The following is a 10715-nucleotide window of genomic DNA, read 5'->3' as shown; positions in this document are numbered from 1 at the left end:
TTAATTAGATTTTTGTTATATATATATATATGTTTGATTTAATTTTTTTGAAAACATAAATAATAAGTTATATATATATATGCTTGATTTTTTTTTTGAAAACATAAATAATAAGTTTTTTTTAAAAACATAAATAATAAGTTATTATGCTGGTTTTTGAATTAAAAAAAATAAACTAATAAATATTTGTAAAACGATTAAGCCCGCATATGCGGGCAAGACACCTAGTTTCTCTAATAGTCTACAACTGTTTTACATTCTGTTATTCACTTGCATTACATCTATCAATATCTAGCTTAATTCTAATACTGATATTGGCCAATGATTTTAGCCTCTGTTGATTTGATCCCATAATTCTACACTACACCTTTTAATTTGTAGAGTAACTTATTAAAAAAATCAACATATCAGTCAAGTCTTTCAACTGGTACACACACACACACACACACACATATATATATATATATATATATATATATATAAATACAAAATGACATATTTTTTCCTTAAATTCTAATTATAATCATATATATATATGTATATATATTTATGAAATTAAATGATATATGTCACCATCATTTTTTCATTTTAAGCTTATAATTTGGCATATTCCAGCAAGTGATTTTCACCCGTTACGCATATAAATTAATAGATCTTTAATTTGTTGCCTAGCTAGTGGTTACTTCATGATCTTCTCAAATTTATTTTTTGAAAAAGGTTAGGTGAATGGATTTATTAGTAATTTCTGGACGGAACTCAACTCGTGACCTTCTTTTTTGAAAATTATCAACTCGTGACTTTCGTCGCAGATATATCGAAAATGCTATCATTAAAAGAAGTTGACCTAGAAAAACCCAACGGTAAAGTCTTTGTAAATACTACAGTAATAAAATTTTCATAAACTTCCGAATCTCCACTGGATCCTGTAATTTGTTTTTTTTTTTTTTTGCATCTCTGTCAGACGTTGCGCAGCCATGTATGTGTACGTTGGGTTACGCACCACTTCTGACGTCATAACACATCTTTCCTTATCTTTTATTAAATGAAGTATGATTATATACAACTCGCACACATATGAGAACTACGAACATTACTTACGACTTAATTTGTCTCAACCCCACAAATTTTGGAGTCGGAATTAAGATTAACTAGGGTTGTTGCGAGGCTGCGACATGATATAATTTATGTGAAACTCAACACATGAAGCAATATCAAGGTCTCTAGAGCCCACGATCAACATGTACATGTAATGATCAACATGTACATGTAATGTAATCTGTGTATGTACGTGGAAAGTTGTTTCATGAGGCTGTGATCTTTTATATCCAAGTCGTGGGATGTTGTAACAGTCTCACCGTAATAAATGGTTGACTTAACCGCACATGGATGGTCTAGTGGTAGAGTGATCTTGAGAAACTAAGTGATATGGATTCAAATCAATCTAACGACATTAAACTTGTGTGGTCACACATATATAAAACCATATTTTAAACTTTATTTAAATATTTATTCGTAGGTTACACATTTTCTTTGAAATTAGTCTAAATTTTTTTACAGATGGACCAAAAATATATGAAATTTCAAATATAAGGTTTTACTATTCAAAACTTTATAATTTGAAGTTTTAAAGCCGCTTTTAGAATACATAAAACCTTATATTATTTGAGATTATAATGATGTTCTTGGAGATGATGTTCTTAGTTTGCTCATATATATGGAGGTGCTGTGGTTAACTTTATCATAAGCAATCAGTTTAACACACTTTCACGATAATATTTGTATGTGAAAAATCGTAAGTAAATTTGTCTGAAATAGATTTGTGTTAATAATTAAATCGTATGTACGTATATATCCACAGCTCAAGTTAGAGATAGATTTCCATGGTACTATTTTCAAACCTTTTGCCGTGATTGTCCAGGTTTCGGTATTTGTGCATATAGTATTTTTTTTTTCTTCTTATTCTTGAACAAACGGTGAATCGCGCGTCGTATTATATACCAATGTCAAACTTAAATTGCTTAAATCTTATTGGCTCTGTTGGATGCATCATGCATGTATGTATCACACTGTTAGACGTCATTACGTGACGTTGTATTGTGGAAAATACCCCTCTTAAGACCTGACTTGCGTAACCGCAGCTGTTACGATTGCAGAAGTTTGCGGATGTAGGTGATTGCGGCAGTTTTAAGAGATTTCTACGATTGGTACTGCGGTTAAAAATTGATGCGTTTGTGGGATACTTATGACTGGTAAATCACCAAATACAACACTGATTAAATAATAAATTAACAACATTTATATTGTATATAATTATAAAAATATTAAACAACATAGTATTATAATACATATAAAAATTATATTTATTAATTTTAAAAATTATAGAAAATATTTTTATTTTTGAAAATTATAATATAAATTAAAATATAATAGATATATTTTTGTATTTCTATTATTTCAATTTAAAATTTTTATTTTTATTTTTGTATTTATATTGTTTTTTTTAAATAAGTTACCCTCCTCCAACCGTCCGCAAACGCTAGTTGAAATCAACTTTTGATTTTAAGAAGTTTAAAGCAGTTTGAAGTGGTTTAGAACGGTTTGAGTGATTGTTGCAAAACGCCAACAACCGCAAAAGCTGCACTTGCGGAGGGTAGCGGAAAAACCAGTTGTGTCCTTAAATAATCAAATACTTTCTCAACAAACAAACAAAAAATTAATAAACTAAAGTATTTATCATAGGATCATGATGTTATCAACTATAATATTTTTTTGTAACAGATTTTGGCCTGGAAATCTTTATAATTTGTTTTTCTAATTTTCTTTTTGGCAAACCGTGATGGCTAAGCTAATAATTGTAATCATAGTTGGGTTTTGAAATTTTATCTGGTTTTTGCAACGTGTTTAACTTCATTGCTATATTTTTTTGAAAAAAGGCTGAATTTCATTGCTATATTGTTTAATTACTAAAGTATGATATGTGAGTAAATCAATGAGTATTTTTTAACCGAGGTTTCTACTTCTGGTAGTAAAGGATTCATGGCTATGAGTTTTGCCATCCAAATTCGAATTCTGGCAACTGAAGAATTTACATGTAGAATCCCAATACCTGAAACCAAAGACCATTCACGGTGATCCACATGATGACCAGCATAAACTAAGTCCTTGGTCAATTCGATCTTTAATTTGGACCATCTTAATGGAATTAGGACATTAGGTTATAAAAAAAAGTATCTTTTCTCGTCTAAAGTGGAGTTGACTGGATAAAAAAGCTAAGTCACCTTGTCGAAGTCACGTGCTTCCGACAATGCATTTAAAACACTATAAAGGTAAGTCACCTTGTCGAAGTCACGTGCTTCCGACAATGCATTTAACACTGTACGGATAGAAATTATAAATTTGATTGGAAAGCTTTATGGAAAGACTTATCAAAACAAAAACAAAAAATCTGATGGAATATCATTACGGCGACGGGCGAGGTGAAACAAGCAAGCTTTTCAACGCTTTAGAGCATCTCCAATGTATTACCCCAAATTTTACTTTAAAATTGTGTGATTCCAAAATAGAGTTAGGTTTTATTCCAATGTATTACTTTATTTTTTTACTTCAAACAAAATATTTATTTTTTCATTTAGTTAATAATTATTAGTAGTACCTTCAACTTATAAAAATTTAACAATTAACCCAACTACTTTATGTTTACAAAATTTCCATAATAATATATTTTATTTAAATTCAATATTTATCATTAAAATACAACTAGAGATTACCTTCCAATTTTAATTCGTGCAGATTTTATCATATGGAATTTTTCCAATTCCAAAATATTTATATGCATTAAAAGAACATAAAGAAAAAACAAAGTTTTGTTTTGTAACTTGAATCATGTATTGGGTCTTATTGTTTGTGCATATATCAAGTTCAACAAGTATAAATGTTATCAATCAAAATTTTAACCCACAAGATTAAAAAACTCATCTATTCCGTTTGAATAATACTTCACCGATTTTGGTAGTTTCAAAAATAATTTACCGAATTAATTATTAAATTACTTATTTATATTATATTATATTTATTTTATATTATTTACTCTTAGTTTTGACTTTTATGAGTTTATGCATATTTTGTGTAAACTATAAAGTAATCTTTTGCGGAGTATTATATTTTTTCATGTTATTATATTATTTTAAGTATGAAATAAAAATTTTAAAAATTAAAAGGATCCTTTCATAAATATAAAAAGTTCACCTCCAAAATAGAGTAATGGGTAAGATTACTCTATAAATGGAGTAACCCTAGCCATTACTCCATTTTGGAGTTGAATATAGAGTGGGGTTGGAGAAGATTTTACTCGATAATTGAGTTTACAGTCAAAAATGGAGTAGGGTTGGAGATGCCCTTATGCCCCTTTGGATCAGATGAAAGGACTCTTTGTGATTCTTGTGGTTTAATTCAATTATTGCACTCTGTTTTCACTTAATTTTTCCGGACTGTAATATTTATAGGATTATGCATTTTGTAAAATCTTCGCATCATTAATATGATATTTATTACAGTTTAGAAAAAAAGTGTTGTAGAAAAAGAACATATTTTTTTTTTAAAATCAGTGGTTGGAAACCAATTATTCAATGAAAACAGCAAAATCTAGACAAAATATAGTTGAGTTTCACCAACTAACTATACCAGTGTAATGGTAAAAGAGTGTCTATTAGGTATTCTATTACTCAGTAAAGAAAAAAAACATGGCTAGGTTTCTATTAAAATGTTAACAATGAAGGTGGAGATGAGTTAAACACAATTATATAAAAAATATAAGTGTTTCTCGGTTTGTTACTTGTCTCCTTTCATGTTGTCTTCCTCGTTGTTGTCTTGCCGTTGATAGTTTATGCTCTTTTTGGTTTTCAAAATATGGTTTTTGGTGATCTCACTTATATGCTTTATTTCATAACTCAAGGATACCTCCACGGTTTGTTGATTACGTTTTGATTTTTTTTTCTCTGTTCTCTCATTTTGTTGCACTTTTCATCGATGTTCGCGTCTCTGGTGACTTTCCCTTCAGCCGTTTTTTATACTCCAGGTTTTGATGATGTTTTCCTCTGTGTATGCTCTTTGGGCTTGAAAGGTTGTTCCTGGTCTAAAGCTTGAGCTCTGTTTATCGGTTGTTGACTTCAATCATCCCTTCTTTAGGTTGTTTCTCTTCTTTCCCTGCTTCCCTTGGTATAAGTGTGCGGAGCCACTCTATTGGAGCTTTGGTCTCTTATATTCAGAGCTTTGTGGTTCTTCGCTGGGTGCCTTGTATGTGCTTGTTTAGTTTGTTAGATGTTTCTTACCTCTAGTGGTTTTGCTTTTGGTACTTTAAACATGTGCGTTCATGCTTTGTGGTGACTTTGGCCTTTCCGTGAGTTTTATTCTTCTGGCCCATTTTTTGGCTTTTTGCGTTGGTGCTTGATCGTGTTCCTTTGTGTTAAGGGGGATTATTTTGTTTCAGATTTTATCTTTTTACCTTTTTCCGACATATGCTTGTTCTAGCCAAAACATTATTTGGTGAGAAGAGGTAAGTTAGTCTTCTTTGTTGATTTCTTTTCAGTTCCGGACCTTTATTGAGCTTCTATTATTGTGGTATTTTGTTTTTTTCTCTGTAATTGTGGAGGTTTTAGGTTTGGATTATGTGTTATACTCTAGTTTATTCTTCTTAGTTTGATTATTTTATAATTTCTAATAATAAAATAAATATATAATTTGTAAATAAAATAACAGAAAACAGTAAAAATAATAATTAGTGAATATTTATGATAATTTGTAGTTGTGAATAAACTAAATATTTAAAATATATTTATATTATTTTACTTAATTCTTTCATCTTGAAATTTTGTGCCAATAAAATATATTATCAAACTTATAGTTAGTGCAAAAATTATTAGATAATGCACAATCAGAAAGTATTGCATCAAATTATTATAATCTAAAAAAAAATACCTAAAATATAAAGAGAAAGAATACATGGGGGACATGTGTTGAAAAACCCTCATGCTACTTAGTAGAAGAGGGAATAAGCCAACTTTATATATATATACATATATATATATATATATATATATATATATATATATTATAGATTTTTAAAAAATATTTAAAATGATTTGATATTATTAAATTAATTTTAGATTAGTCTTACTATAAACTATGTAACAGATTTTATTTTATATATTTTTATAATTCCTTGATTTTTATGTTAATTAAAAAATATTTGCACTATAAACTTTTTTAAAATAATATTCTTTTGTTTTATTTTTGTTTTTAGCTACATTATTATATTTTGAAACAAAAGAGACTATAAAAGTTTCCACTCAATGACAGGTAGATGTGAAGTACATACGTAAAGTTGCGAACTCAATTTTCCACCATAAAATGTTTGCCCTATTCAAGTGATTCAAATGGCAGAACACACACACATGTGTATATATATTATATTACAAAAATAAAAAATGTATATATATATATATATATTACAAAATGAAAGAATAGACTGCCTGAAATGGTACTATATATATGAAATGATATATTTCAGCATCAATTTTCATATTTTAGCTTATAACTTGGCATATTCCTCCAAGTGTTTTTCACCGGAATTACGCCTATAAATTAGCAGATCTTTATTTTGTTGCCTTAAGTCAGTGGGTCACTTCCATGATTTAATTTTCCTTTTAGAAATAAAGTTAGGCGAATGGATTAATTATATTAGTAATTTCTGGACGAATCTCATCACTGATGTTGCATATATATCGATAGGGGTTGGCACTTTATCCGATATCCGAAGTGGTACCTGGATCCGATCCGAAAAATCCGAACCGAAATCTGAACCGAAGTAGCAAAATATCCGAACGGGTATTAAATTAGGAGAGATTGGATATCCGAACCCGAACGAATAATACCTGAACCCGAATGGATATCCAAAGATAACCGAATATATGCATAATTAACCTTATATTTCTAGTTTACATCTCTCATTTTATATAAAATATTTATATTGATACTACACATACTTTAAGTTCATATGATATACATACAATTACGGAAAATATGATTTGCTACTCACTTAAAATGTTTGTCAAGTTTTTATTTCAAAAATTAACAAAAAGTTACATCCAAAATTTAAAAAAAAGTAACTAAATTAATGCTTTTTTAGTTTTTAAATGTTGTGTCCAAATTTATTAACCATTCAATCTATTAAAAATAAATAATTAGTTAAGTGAAAGATATATTTTTAAATACAATAAATTTGAGAAATAAAAATTTTAATTTTTTTATTCAAAATCTAAATATCCGAACCCGATCCGAAATAACCGAATCCGAACTAAAAATACCCGAACCCGACCTGAAGTATAAAAATATCCGAACGGATTCTACACCTCTATATCGAAATGCCCGAAAATCCGAAATACCCGATCCGAACCCGAACAGATACCCGAACACCCACCTCTATATATCGAAATTCTATCATTAAAAGAAGTTGACCTAAAAATTCGAACGGGAAAAGTCTTTGTAAACAGCTTAATAGTTTATTTTGTATGATTCTAATACGAGGAAAGAGGCCAATTTTTTAGCCCTTTTTACAAAAAAGAAAAGAAAAGTCTTTGTAATAATAATAAAATACTAAAAAATTTCCATGAACTTGCGAATCTCTACTCTATCCTGTCTTCTTTCGCATCTCTGTCAGCCACTGCAGTCACATGTACGTTGCGTAACAATGTATCATGACGTCACGGAGAGAGCTTGGCCTTCATGAATCATGATAGGTCTTATCCTAATGAATGGAAATGATTATATACACTGATTGGCGGAGCCAGAAAATATTTATACCGAAGTCATAAAATTAATTAAATTAAAATTTAATCAAAATTAATTTATTAATACTATTTTAAAAGTATTTGTAACATATACTATTAAACTGTTTGAATTTTTTAAAATTATATTTGGAAGAAGGTGTTTAAAAATTAATTGTTAAATAAAGTATTAAAAAGTGGAAAATAAACAAAATAAATTTCAAAACAAGTAAAGAGCTGGAAGAAAAAAATATGTTGCAAAAGAAATACATTCTCTATAATGGATGTTTTAAAGGTCTAATGAGAAGCACATGTATGGGAAGCTCTCATGAAAGGTGTTCTTAAAGATCAATACACGACCTCACAAAAGCTCAACTGAGGAATCTAAGCTGACGGACATCGCTTCAAGAAGATAAGACACCGTCTTCAATCAATCCAAAAGAACTTCGAACTTCATGAATGAACGAGAATCATTTTTATTGATAATGATTAGCTTGAAGATGAAACAACCTAACTGAAAGAATATCAATTTTTTCATTAACCACGGGAGAAAGAAGATTTCGAAAGATCATAACGAGAGTCAGTGGAGCAAGGAAGGATAGAAGCAACGATCGAACCGAGCCGGCGTAACGACGCTAACTAAACCGACGTTTCCCAGAGACGAAGCCGGTGAAGCAGTGCTATGGAAGCCACCGCTTCCCAGAAGCAGAAGCCCGATACACGGGAGTCGAAGCCGGATGAAGACCGGTGAGCAAAAGGTCAGAATCTTTCTCTCTTCTCTTTGAAAGATTCTAGAAAGGGAACAGAGACGAGAGAGAAAGCTTCGGTTCTGTTTCTCTGAATATGTTCATTTTAAAATTAGGCTTTTAGATCTAAATTGGTTTTAAAAAAAAGTAAAAAAAAAAAAGATAAGAGGGTGCAAAGACGTATGCGTGTATCGATCTTGGATAAGGAGGGTCAAAACAAAGTAGTTAGACGGTTTGTGCTCAATTGGTGAAGATGGTTTCGGAACCAGAAGAGTGGCCAGCCTTTGCAAGCTATTTGGAAGACATAAAGTTCTTAAAGAGAAGTTTCAACAACTCAGAGATCATTCATATACCACGGACACAGAACTCAAAGGCGGACAGTCTAGCACGCAGTGCAAGGAAACAACCGTCGTTTGTCGTTCATATGGATGCAGAGTTACCGGGATGGTTCGCAGAGTCTATATGAGTCTGTTTTGTTGCTGACAAAAAAAAAAAAAAAAAAAAAAAGTAGTTAGACCGACTGAACAGCTTTTATTCACTTGTCTAAGCTTCAAAATTTTAGGTTTTCATATTTGACTGAGGTCAGCTGACCCCCCTCCTTACCATGTAGCTCCACCCCTGTATACACTGGCACACAGATGATCGTGTTTAACTGAAGTATTAGGCGCAGCGATCTGATCCCAAAACAGAGGAGAATTACGAACGTTGCTTACACTGTTGGAACTAGTGGTGTGGTGTTCAACTCGGGTTTAGGTTCGTTTTTTTTTTTTAATTTTGGAATTTCAATTTATAAAAATTAGTTAGCATATTAAAATTATAGCTACTTTGGTTTAGTTAGGTACTAAAAAATCATAAATATATTTATTATTTAAAATATTTTATGAGTTTTAGTTTATATGGTTAAAAATCAAATTTATTAGAATACAAAGATATTTTCAATAAATAAAAGATATTTTCAGTGCTAGCGATTTTAAATAAATTTTTTATCGTACTTAGTTATTATAAAAATAATGTAGAAATATAAAGCTAATTATGATAATTTCATAAAAAAAGTTAGTAATATCATAATATTATTACATAACTAAAATTTGCCATAAATATCTGTCAACAAAATTATATTTTATTTAATTTGTAAAAATATACAAATTTTAACTTAACAAAAATATCAAATTATTAAAATCAACATTTTAAATATCAAAATCATGTCAATAAAATAAATATGTATATATATATATATATACATATGATCAATTGTATTATATAATTTACCTATAACTATACTACTGTATTTTATTTAACCACATCTATGTACTACAGTTTTAGTAATAACATCCATTCGATTTACTTGGCATTATCAATTTTGAACCACACTTTCTCTATTTTACTATTATTTGGAAGTTTTTTTTTCTCTAAGAGTTATCATGTTAAAAATTAGATTGGTTAAAATTATTGTTACCATTAATGAATAATTATGTTTTTATTAGATTAGGTAACTAATTACAGATTAATATAATAAAAATTGGGAAGAAGTAAAAATATATTAAAAAGATAATTCCTGTATATATATTTTGTTGTTATTCGAAAAACATTCAATCATTAAATTTTAAAATAAAATAAAAAAACAAAAGATGCATAATTAAAAATAATCAAATAAAAATAATGTTTTATATAATTGAAAAGAGAATATTCCATGATTTCAAAATTTTATTTATTATTAATGAATATAGTGTATAAAGAGATTTTTCAAAATATTTATAATATGTGAGTTTCTAAGTAGTTTAATGCAATAACTTAATCTGTATGTATCATCAGCAGAACCCAAAAACTTCTTATAAAAAAAAGAAAGCAACTCTAAACGTAAGAATATGTTAGCTGGTTTCCAAAACCGACATTCAAGGTCACAGCCTCACAGGTTCTTGATTTGTTCAGACTTCAGAACAAGAGAGCTGCATAGTAACTGTTGTGGCAGATCAGAGATCAATGCTCTCAAGTCATCGGTACGAAACTTAGGTCACACGAAATGAGGAAATGAGGAACGGTACAGTGTCACACTTCTATTTAACCGGTGGCAGATCACACAAAACTAAAACCGATTCGTTTTGTTTTTGATGTCTTCAACCTAATTAGAGCTCTATCCCTTCCCTCGAGC

At 29.4% G+C, this 10715-nt stretch overlaps 1 long non-coding RNA gene across 1 annotated transcript; it reads left to right on the top strand.

Moving 5' to 3' along the window:
- The first annotated feature begins 22 nt into the window (after nt 1-22).
- On the top strand, nt 23-10595 carry LOC108871664. The gene is made up of 2 exons (XR_004457808.1): nt 23-8578; nt 9177-10595. It is a non-coding gene; the product is annotated as an uncharacterized LOC108871664 (long non-coding RNA).
- The last annotated feature ends 120 nt before the right edge of the window (nt 10596-10715 follow it).

This window comes from Brassica rapa, chromosome A04 (assembly GCF_000309985.2).
Source record: "Brassica rapa cultivar Chiifu-401-42 chromosome A04, CAAS_Brap_v3.01, whole genome shotgun sequence".
Classification (NCBI taxonomy): domain Eukaryota; kingdom Viridiplantae; phylum Streptophyta; class Magnoliopsida; order Brassicales; family Brassicaceae; genus Brassica; species Brassica rapa.
This window is presented reverse-complemented; position numbering and strand designations above follow the sequence as displayed.